We start from the raw sequence: 16,708 nt of genomic DNA, 5'->3' as shown, positions 1-16,708 counted from the left end.
CACTCCAATTCGTCTCTGGTATAACATGCATCACAGAGGCTGGAAAATTAGAAACAGCACTACCCAGGCACCCTCGGAACTGGACTCCAGGTGCAGCCTAGGGTCTCAGGAGCAACACCTGGAGGCAGAAATGACTAGGAGGAGCCTCCCTGTGTGGAGAGTGTCTGTGGTTTCCTCATGTGTTTCTTCTGGAGCAGCTGTGTGGGAATTCAGTCTCTGGTCCCCAACGTCACAGGTGCAGCAGCAGTAGAGGCAGTGGCATCCCCTGGAACAGACTTGCAGTGTGCTTGAGTGTTTCCCCAAGTTGTGTTCTTAGCTGGGCAGTAACCAGGCGTGCGGCTCCTTGGCCTCCCCAGTGTCTTCAACTTACCTAATCTCCCGTAACAAACACGTTTCTGCTTAGAGTTACAGTGAATTTTGTTGTCTACAACCAAAACCCCTGAAAACTCACTGTGAGAGCAAGGATTCAAACCCCGGCCTGTCTGACTTGGAGCCCAGCACTTAACATGGGTTTTTTTGGGGAGACAGGAACAATCTTAAATAAAGGGGATTCTTTCAGGCAACAATTAAGCCAACGTAGTTTAATCACTTGAGTCTCTGAGAACACTAAAACGTTCCACATCTAGCTAACCTCTTTACATTCTTCCCTCACATATCACACACAGGTCCTCCTGCACAGAAGCGTACCATGATGCCCCCCCAAACTGTTATTTAACCCCAAGGCACCCTATAGTTCCCTAAGCCCAGCATTCAGGACTGTAACAGCTTATTAAATTGTCCCTAATGCCTATTAAAGTGTGGGGTCTGAGAGGCCAGGGCCCAGACCCGTCTTAACTCCCCTCTGTATTCCCAGCACCTGTCACGACTCCTGGCACAAAGTGAGCACTCAGTGAATATGTGTTTAATTCTCAAGCCTTGCCCCAAATAAATAAATATATAAATATGTGAGGTAATGGGTGTGTGAATTAACCAGATGAAGGAAATCCTTTCACAATGTATATGTATATCGAATCACCATGATATACCCTTTAAATATCTCACAATTTTGTCAGTTATAACTCAATAAAGCTGAAAAATATATAAATAAGTAAATAAGTGTTAAAAAGATGAATTGTGGAAACAATTCCCTCAGTGGTAGCACATAGCAAAGGGCATTTCTCAGGCATTTGAAGCGAAGTATATCCAAAGTCCCATCTCCTGTACTGCAGAAATTTGTTGCTGATAAACTCTGCATCAGGGCTGGAACTTGAGGCAACTGCAGGCAGACAGGCTGAGAGTCCTCAGTAATAAGTCGGTTATCAATAGTGCCAAGGAGTACACAGTTTAGGAAGATCAGTCTGGGTGATAGAGCATGGGATGGAGATTCTTAGTTGGTTAAAAAAAAAAAAAAAAAAAAAGGTTAGAAAGGATCTACAATTCTTACAATTCTGGTTAAGGGCTTCTTCAATTCCCTGATGGGAAGGTATTGGTGGTTACCCTCGATACACACTGTAGGAGTGTCTAAATAGTCTGTACAATAAGACAATATTGGAAATATACACAGTATATGTTATCTATAATATAAACTACATATAGCATATATTATAAAGCATATATTGGCACTGTTTAAACTATCTCAATGATTAATGGTTTTTATTTATTATATTGATATATGAATTCTTGAAGGATATAACTTACTGGCATGGGGTGAATTTCACATAATGATAGTTCAAGCACCTGAAATACTGATTGAGAAAACTAATTTACCAATGCTGATAAGAAATCTTAGTATCTTAACTGGTTGTAATATAGGATTCCCTGATTGGAAAAAAGAAAGAACAAGCAAAAAGCCTTCTCTCATTTCCAAATACCAATCAATGTATCTCTAGACTTCCTTGGGTTTCCTCTTACCTTCTACCACCCACTCATCCCCTTTCTTCCCCACAAACTAAACATAAAATGTACCACTAAACATATAATCTAAGCTAATGGGTATTCCTTCTTGTTTTAAGTTCAGAATTAAATAGCTTTGAATTATAAAAAGGCATAAGAATTCAAATGTCTCGTCCTACTAAGAAAAATAGTTTAAATGCCTGTGTGTTCAAAGAGAAAAAAAAATAGTAAAGTTGTTCAAGAAAGGATAAAAATCATTTCTAGAAGGTTGAGATTTAAGTTATAGAAATGACCCAGGTACTTAAATTAAATGTCAGAAATAGGGTTTTTTTTTTTCATATTCTTGCTAATATGTACACTTTGTGAGAAGCTAATTACATAGACGAGTGCGGTAATTTGTCTTTTGGGTCCATCAGACACTGGAGATGGCTTTGTAAGAACTGTAGGGCTTCTAAAGCCAAATCGCCCAGAGCCTTTTCTGTGGCAGGTACTTTGCTAGGTGCCCTAGGGAAAGCAAGAAGTATAAATTTTTTATAGAAATTCATGCTGGAAATGTATTCTTGATTACTCCTGTGGAATTTTCCAGGCAGAGAAGGGTCCATTAAGGTATCTGTCTGGGGAAAATCACTATTTTCTGAACACACCTATACCAGACCCAGTTCATGCAATATCTCCGATTCTTATGGCCACACCTACTTTTCATTACTTGTGCCCCAACCAAGCAGCCTTAACACAATTCCCATGGTCACAGAGCAGGTCAATGAAGCTGCCCCTTTCTACCACCACACACACCGATCAAGTAGCCCCAGACATAGGGCTGATAGAGAAGGAGGGATCTGCAGAAGCTCTGCTTCTCCCAACAGCTACCTGTTGCAGGAGGTAGTAATGCCACCTGGGATGGGCTTAAACCCATGGGAGAAGATGGGAGGAAGCAAACGAATTGATCCCCGTCTCCCCTTTCCTCCTCCACGCCCTTCAAGTCCCCACACGGACTGTTTCAAAGGTGCAGCAAGAGCTTACTTGGCCCCTCTGTGAGGCCAAGCAATCCATCGGATTTGTTATCCATGAGGTAGTGGCCAACTCAGTTGCACATCCCTGTGTGTCTGTCTTCCCTCCTTCCCTTGCCTCATTTCTTGTTTTCCTTCACTTCTACTATCCTGGGATTAAACTCTCCTCTAAAATGTTAGGATGTTAAGTTTCTGCCACAGATCTTGTTTTCTAGGAAACCCTTGCTAAGATAGTCCCAGAAGTGACCCTGGGAAAGCAAACCTCATAGTGGGATTTGGAGTTGGATTATTCACTGATCCAAAGGCAACAGGAACTCTACTGTGGTGGTAAACAGAGTGGTGATGACCCTTGATAGGTAGGCCATCCAAATTACTGAGGCTGTCTTCCACCTGTGATTAACTAAGATGCAGAACAGCAGGAAATTGGATATTGAGATGATCAAGTGTCTACTTCAGTTTACTGGTTTAATCTTACAGGTTTAACCTGTTTTAGGGTCCAGAGAACACTCCATACACCCTACAGGGGGTAGTTATTTGTCCTTATCACAATTGATACGTATTATGGATATGCGTTTGCCCTCCCTGCTCAGCACCACTTCTCATGGACTTAAGAATGCCTGATCTATTGATATTGTGTCCCACACAATATTGGCTGGGACAAAGATAGCCATGTTACCTCAAAGAAAGTGCAGCGATTGGCTTTCCACATGCCCAATCCCCAGAAGTATCATTTACAAAATGGTGGAATGACCTGATGAAGACTCAGATAAGGCACCATCAAAGGGACATTCTGCCACTTTGGGTGCTGTCCTCCAGAATGCAACATATGTATTAAACCAACAATTTAAACATTGTGTTGTGTCCTCATTAGCTAGAAAATGCAGCTAAGCAGTAGAAATAAGATTGGACCTCTTGCCATTATTCCCAGTGACCTACTTGTAAAATTTTGCTTCATGTTTCTGTTGTGGATCGCATGAAATGCTGAAGAATAAAAACTAGATATTTGAACTATCAGAAGGACAACTGGTTAAATGGCAAAATCTGAAGGTTACTGATTGATTGACATCAAGCTGGAGAGAAATTTGTGGTGACATGCCATAAAGGTGTCATGAGCATTTGAATCTATGACTTTGGTATATCTATTGAACAACTTATTCAACAGAAATACTTAAGTATTCAGAGGACTCTAGTTCTCAAAGGGATGGACATTTATCACCAGATAACAGATGACACTGGAACCAGAATGAACTTTAGCTTGACATTTTGGAGACAGTATGGTGAACAACCTGAGATCCAGCGCTTCTGTCAACATGTTTATATTTAAGGATATTTTGGGCACCCAAATTTTTGGCTGTTTGGAATATTCATTCTTAAATTCTGTCTTTTTGTGCTTTAAACACTTCACTATTTTATTATTTGAGGAATTATTATTTTTGTAGAGTTATTTTATGTCAATAATACATAGAGGGGACACCATTGACATCTCTACTTAGAGAAAATTTATGGACGTTATACCTATAAATTCCTAGGATATCTGAAAGATGGTCTCTGGCAAGAGTTATAAGGGAAAAAAACATAAATCTAGTAACAACAAAGAACAGGGAAGTTGTTTAAAATAAAAGGAGAGTTTGAAAAGTGTTACTAGCAAACATTCACTAATGAAATATTCATAAAGTCAGCTGTTCTAAGGACAAAGTTCTGTTTAAAGTTAGAGGATTATATTAATACTTGACATTCAATGGAACTTGTACCCTGAAGAATTACAGAAAATAAACCTACAATAAGATTCTGTTAAAAGAAAGGAAAATTTTTAAAAGACCCAGCAAAAAAATGAATCAAGAATGTCTGTATTAAATGAGTTAGTAGCCAAAAAACTACCAGGATGTCTAATCTGCAATATGAATGAATGAATGAAATACTTTCTACTTAAGCTGCCTCAAAGTTTTCAGCCAGAATCTTCTCTCAGAACACAGTTTTTAAGTTCAAATAATAACTGGGCTTGGAGAGACAGGTCCTGTTAGGCTCAGTGTTGTAACTGTATTGTGTATAACCTTCCACTCAGAGGAGGAATATATAACTATTCAAAGTTTTTTAGAAGCTTTCTTAAAGCTTCTAAAAACCTTCACTGGTTCTTGGTATAAAATGTGTCCCATTAAAACTGGACTTTTGTGCAGTCTCTTTGGAGAGGTGAGATGCAGCAGATGAAGAAATTAACTGGAGATCCTGAGAATACAATTCTATTTTGTGCCCTGTAGCATTCTGACAGAGTTACTGTGTCTGCTGCCAAATATTCTATTCATGGGGCAGAGCTGTTCTGTGAGCTTGGCAGGGGGAGATAGCTCTGTGTATATGAAGATGACACAATAGCTGGCTGGTGGCAACTGACATGCCCATTCAGACTTGCCAAGTGAGAAGGTATAGGAGACATGGATACACTGGCTGGAAATTCAAGCAAGGTTTCACTGTGGTCAGTATACCTGTATACTGTATAGTGTACAGATGTACAGGTGTAGTCTCTATATACATGCTCTAATTCTAAGCTTTGAAGTTTAGAAACTCAAATTTTTTTCAGTTTACTCAGAATTGACCAGGCTTGGGGAACTGACCCTGAACCCCCATGAATTAAATTCATCAAAGGCTGATGCATGTAATTTACAATGAAAGATAATGCCTTCCTCTTTCCAAGGGCCAGAATTTTATGTCACTCTCTGGAGCTCACTCTTCCTCATTAAGACACCTGAGGAACTAAATTAGTTATCAGAATCTTTCTTAGTCAGCAGAAAAAACTGAGGTGCAAAAATTTGATACCCAACAGGGATATTTCATCTCATCACTGGTAAAGCCTGGTAAGATCCTGCTCTACAAAAAAGGTTACTCCGTTGGTCAGGATCCTCTGCCAGATACAGTCTTTGCGCCCCTTGGGTAATGCCGAACTGATGCTGACAAATTCATATCTTCCCGTTTTCCTTTTTACAGACTTCATGTGGAATAATCCTACAAAACACAACTTCAAACAGACTGCAAAATTTATGCTTATTTATGCAAATATTTATTTATTGCAAATATTATGTTTTCTCCTCCCAAAAACCTGGGTAGTACTGTTAGTCAAAATCACAATACTTGGTGATAAGTAAGTGGTGGTTGTCTAATAGGGTAAATTCTAAAATAATCCCCCAGGTACAAGGTAGAACAGGTTTTTAAATTACTTATGTGGGTTGGAGAGAGGGCAAAGATGACTTAATGAGATAGTCAATTACTTTTGCTGTGAAGCGTCAAATTCAAGAGGTCATGTGTCTTTTGGACTTGTGGCCATATTTTCCCACACGTTTTGACACTCAAAATGCTGTTAATACTGAATGTTTGTATCCTCCCAAAATTCACATGTTGAAGCTCTAACCCCCAGTGTGTTGGTATTGGAGGTGGGGCCTTTGGGAGGGAATTAGGTTTAGGTGAGGTCATGAGGATGGGGCTCCCATGATAGGATTAGTGTCCTTATAAGAAGAGAGAACAGTGCTTTCTCTCTCCACACACTAAGAGGCCATGTGAGCACACAGCAAGATGGTGGCTTCCTAAAAGCCAAGAGAAAAGGCATCAGAATGAAATCTATGTTGCCAGCACCTTGATCTTGGACTTCCCATCCCCCAGGATGTGAGAAGTAAATTTTTATTGTTTAAGCCACCCAGTCTATGTTATTTTGTTATGGCAGCCCAAACAGACTAAGACAAATGCCATCTGCAATAAGATCACACACATTGTTATATCCACCTTTCCTGAGCAGTTTTTGCAGAATTTTTGCTGGCCCCTCTGGAACAAGCAGATCAATTCTTAACCACTATTCCTTGGCATGGTGAGTTGGGGGAGGGTAATGCTTAAATCCACCAATAAGTAACTGGAAATCTCTTTAATGGCATCTTGGAAATCTTCCAAGAAGAAGCATAAATGCCCTGGGTTCATTTATAGGTCATAATTTGTAATTTGTCTCCAGGGTTTTTAAAAAGAAGTATGTATTTATATGCAGATTGATGGTTCAGTATCTTTAACCCTGACTAAATAGGTTTGGGACAATGTATAGGCTACTAAAATTCCTGTGGTGGACATATTTCCTGAAAGCCTCTTCAAGCTCACTACTCTTAGGGGCTTCACAGAGTAAATCATTGGCTCTATGGAAATTTCATCAAAAAGATCAGGTCACAGATAGATCTGTGGGCACCTGTGTTATAGCTGAAATATGAGATATTGTTTCTATGATCCCATGACAGGTGTTTGTTTCCTAAAACATGCCAGGCGTTTTGCAGGACTCTTCACCTCCTTTAATGTCCAAAGCAAGACTTTGCAGTAGGTAGTATCATATCTATTTTATAGCTTGAAATATCCAAGCTGAAAGACAGTAATTAACTTTCCAAAGGTATATATCTAGTACAGACTAAAGGCAAGATAGGAACTCTTAATCTTTACATTTCATTTTCATTCCCTTTTCACCAAATCCAGCTGCTTCGTAAATCAACCAAAGGTTTAAAACATAGAAGTAGCCAACTGATTATGTATTAAAAAGTATCCACTAAATCTAAGAGTTACCCCAGCACTACTAATTAACAGAAAAGTTTCCCAAAAGATAAGCTTCTTCCTCACCTACTTACCTGGATCTGCTTGAAAAGACCCCTATAAAAAAGGGTGGAGGACATTTTGGTAGGGAAATGGGTCTATTTCAGTGTCCAAGAAAACCCAACACATAGTGCTAGAAAGAGCTGCTTGATCTTTTTCTAAAACCTTGAATTTGTAATTGATCCTAGAAAGAGACTGCAATAGCTCTCTATATCTCTCTCAGAAGACCACTCTTTCCATTTTTAGAAATCCCTAATGTTTGCTCAGTTATTCCAAGTCTACAGCATGGAATAGCATCTGGTACAGTGCATGCTGTTAATGTTCTTTTCGGAGATCAAATTGTGGTTGCTGGCTTTCTGGGTGCACCTCAATGGTTCAGATCTCCAAGGTTCCCTTCATTTCACGCTTATGTCAACAGCAGGAGCACATGATGTTTGTTTGGGGCCCTTTTTCAAATGTCTGGAAACTTCTTGGCCTATGGACAGTTTGTGGGGAAACTGCTATCCTCAAAGAAAAAGAGTACTACTTTCCCAGTGGCTCCAGGCAAACTCCCAGGCACAGCTCTCATTGTACTGGCTTAAGTCACATGTCTATCTTGGAACAATCACTGTTTTAAGAGGGACAGGCACTCCTATTGGTCAGGCCTAAGTTCACGCCTCCTCCATAACTGAGATGTGAGGTCAGTTTAAAAGACTAATATTTCAAAACTTTTTATTGCTGTGTAACGTTCATTTCTAAAAATTCATGAATCTGACGTTAAACTAGATCTGACTAAACACCATTTCTTTGCTCCTCTTCTCTTCAGCCTCCATACTCCCTCCTTCCTTCCCTTCCTCCCCAACTTGCCCCTCTGCATCATGAGAAATCAGCTTCCACCTTCCCAAACAGCAGTGTGTATAGAGTATAAAAGAAACTTCATAAGATCAGCAAACATTAAAAATAAAGGTTTTCAACACAAATCAATTCCCTTGCAAGCCCTGCTATACAATGTCTGAACTTGAATTCCCACTTTGATTTCCATTTAGGATTTCACACATGTAACTCATGCTGCACAGACTCTTTACCTGCTAATGGACAACCTCTTCTGCCTCAACAATGTCTGCCCTGAGCATGGTACTGCTGGGACTCTGGGGTGGAGTGTTTCTCATGAATGTTCACAAATAAGGCATTGGTAACAACAGGGCATTCACCATCAATCCCCTATGTCACCCACCTGGTGATGTATAATACTGCTGCCAATGCCCACAGACGAGCCTCATCCAACGGGAACCATCACCTTCTAGCTAGCTCTTTGGGGAACCACCTCTGCTCCATTTTCAGTCCACATGTAGTTTGGAGAACTGACCTCACATCTTGTTTGTGGAGGAGGCATACAACTCAGGCCTAACTAATAGGAGTCCCCATCCCTCTTCAAACAGTGATTGCTTCAGAGATGGACATGTGACTTAAGCCAGTACAATGAGAGCCATGCCTGGGAGTTTGCCTGGAGCCACTGGGAAAGTAGTGCTCTTTTTCTTTGGGATTGTTAGCTAAAAGGAAAATGTATACCTAGGGCTGCTGGCATACATTTTTGCCACCACACTGGGAAAAAATCTGCTGAGAAATGAGCTAAAATAGAGAGAAGCAGAATCAAGTAGAGAAATGGAGTCAATCCAATGACATTGCTTCAATCCTCAATCCAGCCATACCTGAAGGCAGGAACGCCTTCAATTCCCAGTGAGTCAATAAATCTTTTCCTTTAAACTACCCTGTCACTTATTAAAAAAAAGACTCCTCACTAATGCACTTAAATGGTTGTACCACTTTTGGCTTTTAAAGTCTGAAATCTAATACAAAACATGAACCTTCCTAATTAATACCTACAACTCTATTAGAAATGAAATTTATTATTTTTTGAGACCAAAATAACCTCCTGAAATATCTCTCTCATCCTCAAACTTCCCTCTATTTGAGAATCTGCCCTAGATCAAAAATGATTCCTCCTTTCTGGACCTGACTACACTTTGATTTGTTAAATTTTTTGAGATGGAAATCTCAGGCCACTACAAAAAAAAAAAAAAAAAAAATACAAGGCAGAGGGTTTCACGTGCCTTTTTATTCCATATTAAATATAATGCTCAATAATCCTTCGTATCACCTTCTTAGCATTCAGCACACTGCCTGGAGGCAGAAAATGTCAATTATTCAGGAAGTCTAACCCCCAGGCTGGTTTGCTCATTTATGCTGGGGACAGATAACATTGGGTGGAGTGTCTGAAGCCTACAGCTGAGCCTCTACAGGAAATTTCTGAGTCATTTCTACAGCACTGTAAAAGTGGTGCTCTGACCTTTTATTACATTCCCTGAGATTGAAAACAGAAGATAAATTCTACCCATAAACTCTCCTAAATTTAATCCCATCGAAACCTTGTTTGGTTGAAATTCTCATTAGGGGAATCCAATTTGACCTTACACAAAGGGACTCACTTCCCCTAAATATATTAAGGCAACCATTCCCAATCCTCCTCAGAATTACCTAGGGCATGTTGTTGTTGTTGTCAATACTTTCAAAAATGAATTTGTCCAATTGATACCTCTTTTTTGGGGAGGGGGTGGATTCTTTTGGTTCTTTGTTCATTTGGATTTTTTCTTGTTCTTTTTTAATAATTTTAGACTTACAAGAAGTTGCAAAAACAGTACAGAGAATTCCCTTGTACTCTTCACCAGCTTCCCCCAACGATCAAACCAGGACATTAATATAGGTGCAATACTATTAACTAAACTACAGACCTTATTCAATTTCACCAGTTGTAACATGTACTCATTTCACCCAGGGTATTTTCTAAAAAACACAGACATCTGCTACCACCTTATATTTTGATTCAGTTGGTCTGAGGTGGAGCTTGGGCATGAATATTTTATAAAAATTTTCCCAGGTGACTCTGCAGCCAGGGTTGGGAACCACTGTGTTAGACAGAGATACACATTCAATAAGGTAAGCTAGCAAAATTCCTAAACAAAAGAATGGAATTAGGATATGTTATTTATTTTCTCTCAGAGCAATCAGACAGATATTTTACCATGACATTTGTCCTATGATTTTAGGCCCTCCATAATCTAAGAATAATGATAATATATTAACAATCTACCTCCCCTTGAGAAGAAAAAAGTCATTATGTGGCAGTGCAATATGATATTCAAACCCCCAAGGTGAAGATTGCTCAGAAATTCCCATGTGACATCATTATGTGATTATATTGCCAAGGTCAGAATGAATTGGACCAGAAGTCAACAGTAAACTGGATTTTCTTCTGAGGATCTGAAGTAGTGCAAAAAGGTGACTATTTAAAAAAAAAAGGAAAGCTTAGGAGCTATGGTGTAGTCATTTTAGCCATATGGACTGGACACCAGGAGCAAGCACATGGAGAGAAGTTGCCTGGGTTTCAATCCGTTTTCCAGTTCCTGGTCCAGGCCTTCCTGGGGCCCAGCTGCACTTTTGCCCTTGGTTTCCTTTTGTCAGTCTATATCCTTTTAAGAAAATCATTTTTGTTTAAGCCTGATCAACTTAGTTTCTAATGCTTGAGCCAAAGAATACTGACTAATATACAGGATTTCCCAAATGCCGAATTAATCACCATTTCTCAACAACACTGTTCACTTCACTCTTCTGCACCTTTTGCCCAAGCTCTTTCTTTGGGCCTGGAAGTCAGCTTTTCAAGGGGGAGGGGCCATGTTCATGCATCTCTGATTTCCTAGAGCCTAGGGTAGTGTCAGAAACAAAGCAGGTGCCCACATGCTGTGGTAAACTGAATAATGGCTTCCCAAAGACATCCCCAGAACCTGTGAATATGTTACCTTACATGGCAAAAGGGACTTTGCAGACGTGATTAAATTAAGGATCTTGAGGTGGGGCAATTATCCTGGGTTATCTGGGTGAGCCCAATGTAATCACAAGGGTCTTTATAAGAAGGAGGCAAGATGTTGAGAGAAAAAGAGATGTGACCATAGAACCAGATGTTGGCGTGATGTGCTCTGAAGACAGAGGGAGAGGCACAAGCCAAGGAATGCAGTTTACCTCTAGAAAGAAGTCAGAAAAGGCAAGAAAACAGATTCTTCCCTAAAGCCTCCGGAAGAAACGCAGCCCTTCCAACACCTTGATTTTAGACTTCTTACCACCAAAATTGTGAAAGAATAGATTTGTGTTGTTCTAAACCATTACTTCTGTGGTCATCTGTTATAGCAGCAATAGGGAACTAGTATGCTTACTATTCACTGGCTGGTTGATTGAATGGTTGAATGAATGAATGCATATCCAATGCTTTCTATAGACAATTTTCCTGCTTTTATCACTGACATAAACTGAGCTACCTATTGGCTTCCTGCCTGAGCCTCAGTGGCTGAAGTCTGATAGAGTTCAACTGACCCTTCAACACCTGCAAAGAGCCAATGGGCTCCCACTTTGGGGTAGGAAATTGGGCCACCTGCCACTTCCACCTTGGAAAGAGCTCTTTAGCTGCATCCAGACCATCATCAGGTAGTCTTTGGCAGGCTGAAAAATAAATATCAGCTCTTTCTTTTAAGACATAGGATAAATTGAGCTCTAATTGTGGTTATCTCTGAGAGGTGGGATTTTTACTTTCACATTATGCTTCTCTGTATTTTTATAATTTTTTACACTAAATGCATAATTTTGTAATGAGGAAAACAGGTAACATAATTTCAATTATGGGAAAAAAATCCTCTCTTACCTAAGCTTTCAAAATACAATTCCACATTCAATGACAGTCTTGTTTCTGGAAAACAAGTCAACAATTTACAAGAACCATCTTCTTTCCAAAGGAAATGCATATTAAGATAAGAATGGAGTGTTATATGGGATTAGGCTAAATGTTTGTCTCCTCTGATTGCAGTCAGCACCCACTGTCACATGACGGCTCTGCACTGTTGTGAGATGGGCAGACAGGTACTGACCAAGTGATGCGGGACCCTGGCCTTACCAAGGATGCCTGCAGCATTATTTTTGTATTAGTTTATTTAAGGAGTCAGCAGACATTTTTCTGCAAAGGGCAGATAGTAAATATTTTAGGCTTTGCAGGCTGTACAATCTCTGTCATAGCTACTCAACTCTGTCATTATAGTGTGAAGGTAGCCATTCCCAACATGTAACAGTGTGGCTGTGTTCCAATAAAATTTTATTTATAGACAGAGCAATTTGCATTACACCTAATTTTCATGTGTCACAAAATATCATTCATCTTTTGCCAATCTCTAGTTTATGTCATTTTACAGAGTTCAAAGAGTAGATTTTTATTCTCAATTAACTATGAAACATGGAGTTTTCCTTATAAAAAATACAGCTCCATTGTTTTTAGAAACACATATGAAAGCCAGTGCTTAGGTTGTTATTGTACATATATCAATACTATGATTATGCCCAAATATTTAAAATCTTGACATGATTGAAAGTCACTGATTGCCACTTCCAATTTCTGGTTCAGCATAAAAGGAGCTTGGAAGTTGCCACTCCATCCAAACAAGTAAAAATCTGAACAGACTGAAAAATCAACAACTTTTCTAAGATCCATAAGGTAGTTGAGGACAAGGGCAAACTGCTGCCTCCAAATTGGAGAGGCAGACAGGCAGGCAGGGAGTCATGGCTTACCGAAACAGAGACTAAGAAGTGGAAACCTCTTTGGGAACCAGTGCTGGGGCAGGAAAACCTAAATTACAATTGACCAGTTACCGGAGGCTCCACGTAGACAACTCAAAAATATCCAGGGGGACTCAGGCATGGAGGAGGAGGCAGGGAACTCAGTTTTGTGAGATTTACCTCCAGGAGTTTGACCAGGCTCTCACAGTAAATATCGGAGAAAAATATTCCCTTGTGCTTTCAGCAGGGGAAGGAGAAAAGGAAATTTTTTCTTTTTTTTTTGCTAATAATTTATTTTTAACATTTTATTGGGGTATAATTGCTTTACAATGGCATGTTAGTTTCTGCTTTATAACAAAGTGAATCAGCTATACATATACTTATATCCCCATATCCCCTCCCTCTTGTGTCTCCCTCCCACCCTCCCTATCCCACCCCTCTAGGTGGTCACAAAGCACTGAGCTGATCTCCCTGTGCTATGTGGCTGCTTCCCACTAGCTATCTATTTTACATTTGGTAGTGTATATATGTCCATGCCACTCTCTCACTTCATCCCAGCTTACCCTTCCCCCTCCCCGTGTCCTCAAGTCCATTCTCTACATCTGCGTCTTTATTCCTGTCCTGCCACTAGGTTCTTCAGAACCACTTTTTTTTTTTTTTTTAGATTCCATGTGTATGTGTTAGCCTATGGTATTTGTTTTTCTCTTTCTGACTTACTTCACTCTGTATGACAGACTCTAGGTCCATCCACCTCACTACAAATAACTCAATTTCATTTCTTTTTATGGCTGAGTAATATTCCATTGCATACATGTGCCACATCTTCTTTATCCATTCATCTGTCGATGGACACTTAGGTTGCTTCCATGTCCTGGTTACTGTAATGGAATCATTTTTAAATACAATAGCTCATTCTGTTTTTCTTAACAAGGCCAACCTCAGGAGAAACTGGTTAACCAGAGCCTAGTCTGCTGAGGTATTATCAAGACCTAAGTGTCCTGGGAGAAGGGGAATATCCAACTACAGTCAACTCTAGCCTTCAACTCTAGCCATTCTCTACCATCTGAGAGGGGAGAAAAAAACTGAGAAGCACTTGTGAAGTTCACAACCCAGAGGCATAGGCTCACTAAAAGACTGAGACCTAATTATAGGACTGTGGAATGCTTCCCCTAGCCCCACACCTCACCACCACATTACTAAAGGCCTATTTATAGCAGTTCCTTTTCCCTGCTACAACATGTTCAGGTATCAAGAAAAAATTAAAAGGCATTCTAAAAGACAAAAACCACAATATGAATATACAGAGCAAGCATCAGAAGCAGACATGGCAGGGATGTTGGAATTTAAACAACTATGGATAATATGCTAAGGGCTCTAATGGATAAAGTAGATAACATGCAAGCATAGAGGAGAAATTTAAGTAGAGAGATGAAAATCCTAAGAAAGAACCAAAAAGAAAAGCTAGAGATCAAAAACACTGTAATAAAATGAAGAATGCCTTTAATGAACTTAGTAAACTGGATATGGCTGAGAAAAGAATCTTAGAACTTGAGGGTATGTCAACAGAAACCTCCAAAACAGAAAGGCAAAGAAAATAAAGACTTGAAAAAACAAAAGTGAATATCCAAGGACAATGGGACAGCTACAAAAGGTGTAACATATGTGTAATAAAAATACTAGAAGAAGAGAAAGAGAAAGGAACAAAAGATATATTTGAAACAATATTGACTGAGAATTTCTCCAAATTAATGTCAGACACCAAACCACAGATCCATGAAACTAATAGAACATCAAGCAGGATAAATGCAAAAAACAAAAACCAACCAAAGAAACAAAAAAAACCCCTATACATAGACATATAATTTTCAAACTACAGAAAATCAAAGATAAAGAAAGAAGCCAGAGTTTAAAAAGCACCTTACCTATAGAGGAACAAAGATAAAAATTACATCTGACTTTTCCTCAGAACCCATGCAAGCAAGAAGAGAGGGAAACAAAATATTTAGTGTTAAGAAAAAAAAAAAAATCCCATCAACCCAGAATTCTGTACACTTTGAAATTATTCTCCAAAAGTGAAGGAGATATAAAATCTTTCTCAGACAAATTAAAATTGAGGAAATTTGTTGCCAATAGACCTGCTTTATAAGAAATGTTAAAAGAAGTTCTTTAGAGAGAAGCAACTCAGATCTATGTAAAGGGAAAAAGCATCAAGGAATGAATAAGTGAAGATAAAGTAAAAGTTACTGATTGCCAAAAAAGATTTTCTTAATTATTAAAATATATTTTACCTAATAAGGTCCTGTATAGAGAGCTTATAAATATCTATTAGAAATAATATTTGCTACAAATCAATTTTCACTGCAAAGTAAAGGAGCTGTTACAGTGGAGGATTACTGGACTGAATGTCAACATTATGACATAGTATGAGTGTGTTTCGTGTTTGGTAATTGCAATCATTGCTTTTGTTGTGGTCATCCATTTACAATGCTTGGTGTCAGTTTATTTATGTCCTGTAAAAATAAAAAATAAAAAAAAGAAATAATATTTGCTATATATGATGTGTTTGATGTGACATAAGTGAATCCAAATGTTCAGCTTGCCATTTAGCTATGCAACTATTGTCCACATATGAATGAACGTGAAATGGTAAAACAAGAATGCCCCCACGTGGCAGCAGCCATGGGAGATCGAATAGCAACCAAGAATCGACTCTTCCCACGAAAGCATGCAGAACTGAATCCCTGTGCTGTCACAAGGGCAGAATGCTGATCATCCAGATACAAAAGACAGAGTGCTCAAATTAGAGAAGGGCAGGAAGCAACAGGACCTGGCAAGTGGAGAGATAGGTCATCCCTAGGGCAACTAGAAATTATACCTTGCAAAGTATACTGAAGGTAACAATACTTGTTAGAAGTATAGTTGATAAATACCAGACTCTAAGTGAACTTTGAGCAGGTTCATAAGCAGATTAAGAATGGATGCCCGCCCTGATACAAGGAAGGAAAAACCCAGGGAAATAATAACCATAGTTAACATGTTCTGAGAGTCCAAAATGCATGGACTCTGGAGCCAGATTGCCTGGAATTGAACCTCAACTCTGCTACCTGCTAACTGTGTAACTTAAACTTTCATGCCATCATAAGGTAATAGTATCTGCCTTTTGTGAGTGATAAAATGAATTTATATGTATATAAATAGAATAAAATAGTATATAGTACCTGGCATAAAGTGAAGGTTATATAAGTGGTAGCTACTGCTATTATTACTTAAAATTTTTTCTTTTGAATACTTATTTCATGCCAGGCTCACTGCCAAGATAGTGAGAGATATGAACTCATTTCATTCTCACAACAATCCTATGAGTTACACAAGTATCTCCCATTTACTGATGACAAAATTAAGCCACAGAGAGGCTAAATAATTGCCCAAGAGCACAGAGCTAGTGAGTCTTAGAGCCAGATTTGAGGTCAGGTAATCAAACTATAGACCCAACCCTTCTCACTGCCTCCCAGTGAGAAAATATCATTCAAGATAAGCACGACCTGAAAAGGAAAAATTCATGTCAAGCTTTCTATCTTAACACCAGACTTCCTCCTTGG

This window comes from Balaenoptera ricei, chromosome 8 (assembly GCF_028023285.1).
Source record: "Balaenoptera ricei isolate mBalRic1 chromosome 8, mBalRic1.hap2, whole genome shotgun sequence".
Classification (NCBI taxonomy): Eukaryota; Metazoa; Chordata; class Mammalia; order Artiodactyla; family Balaenopteridae; genus Balaenoptera; species Balaenoptera ricei.
Note: the sequence above shows the minus strand (reverse complement) of the source record.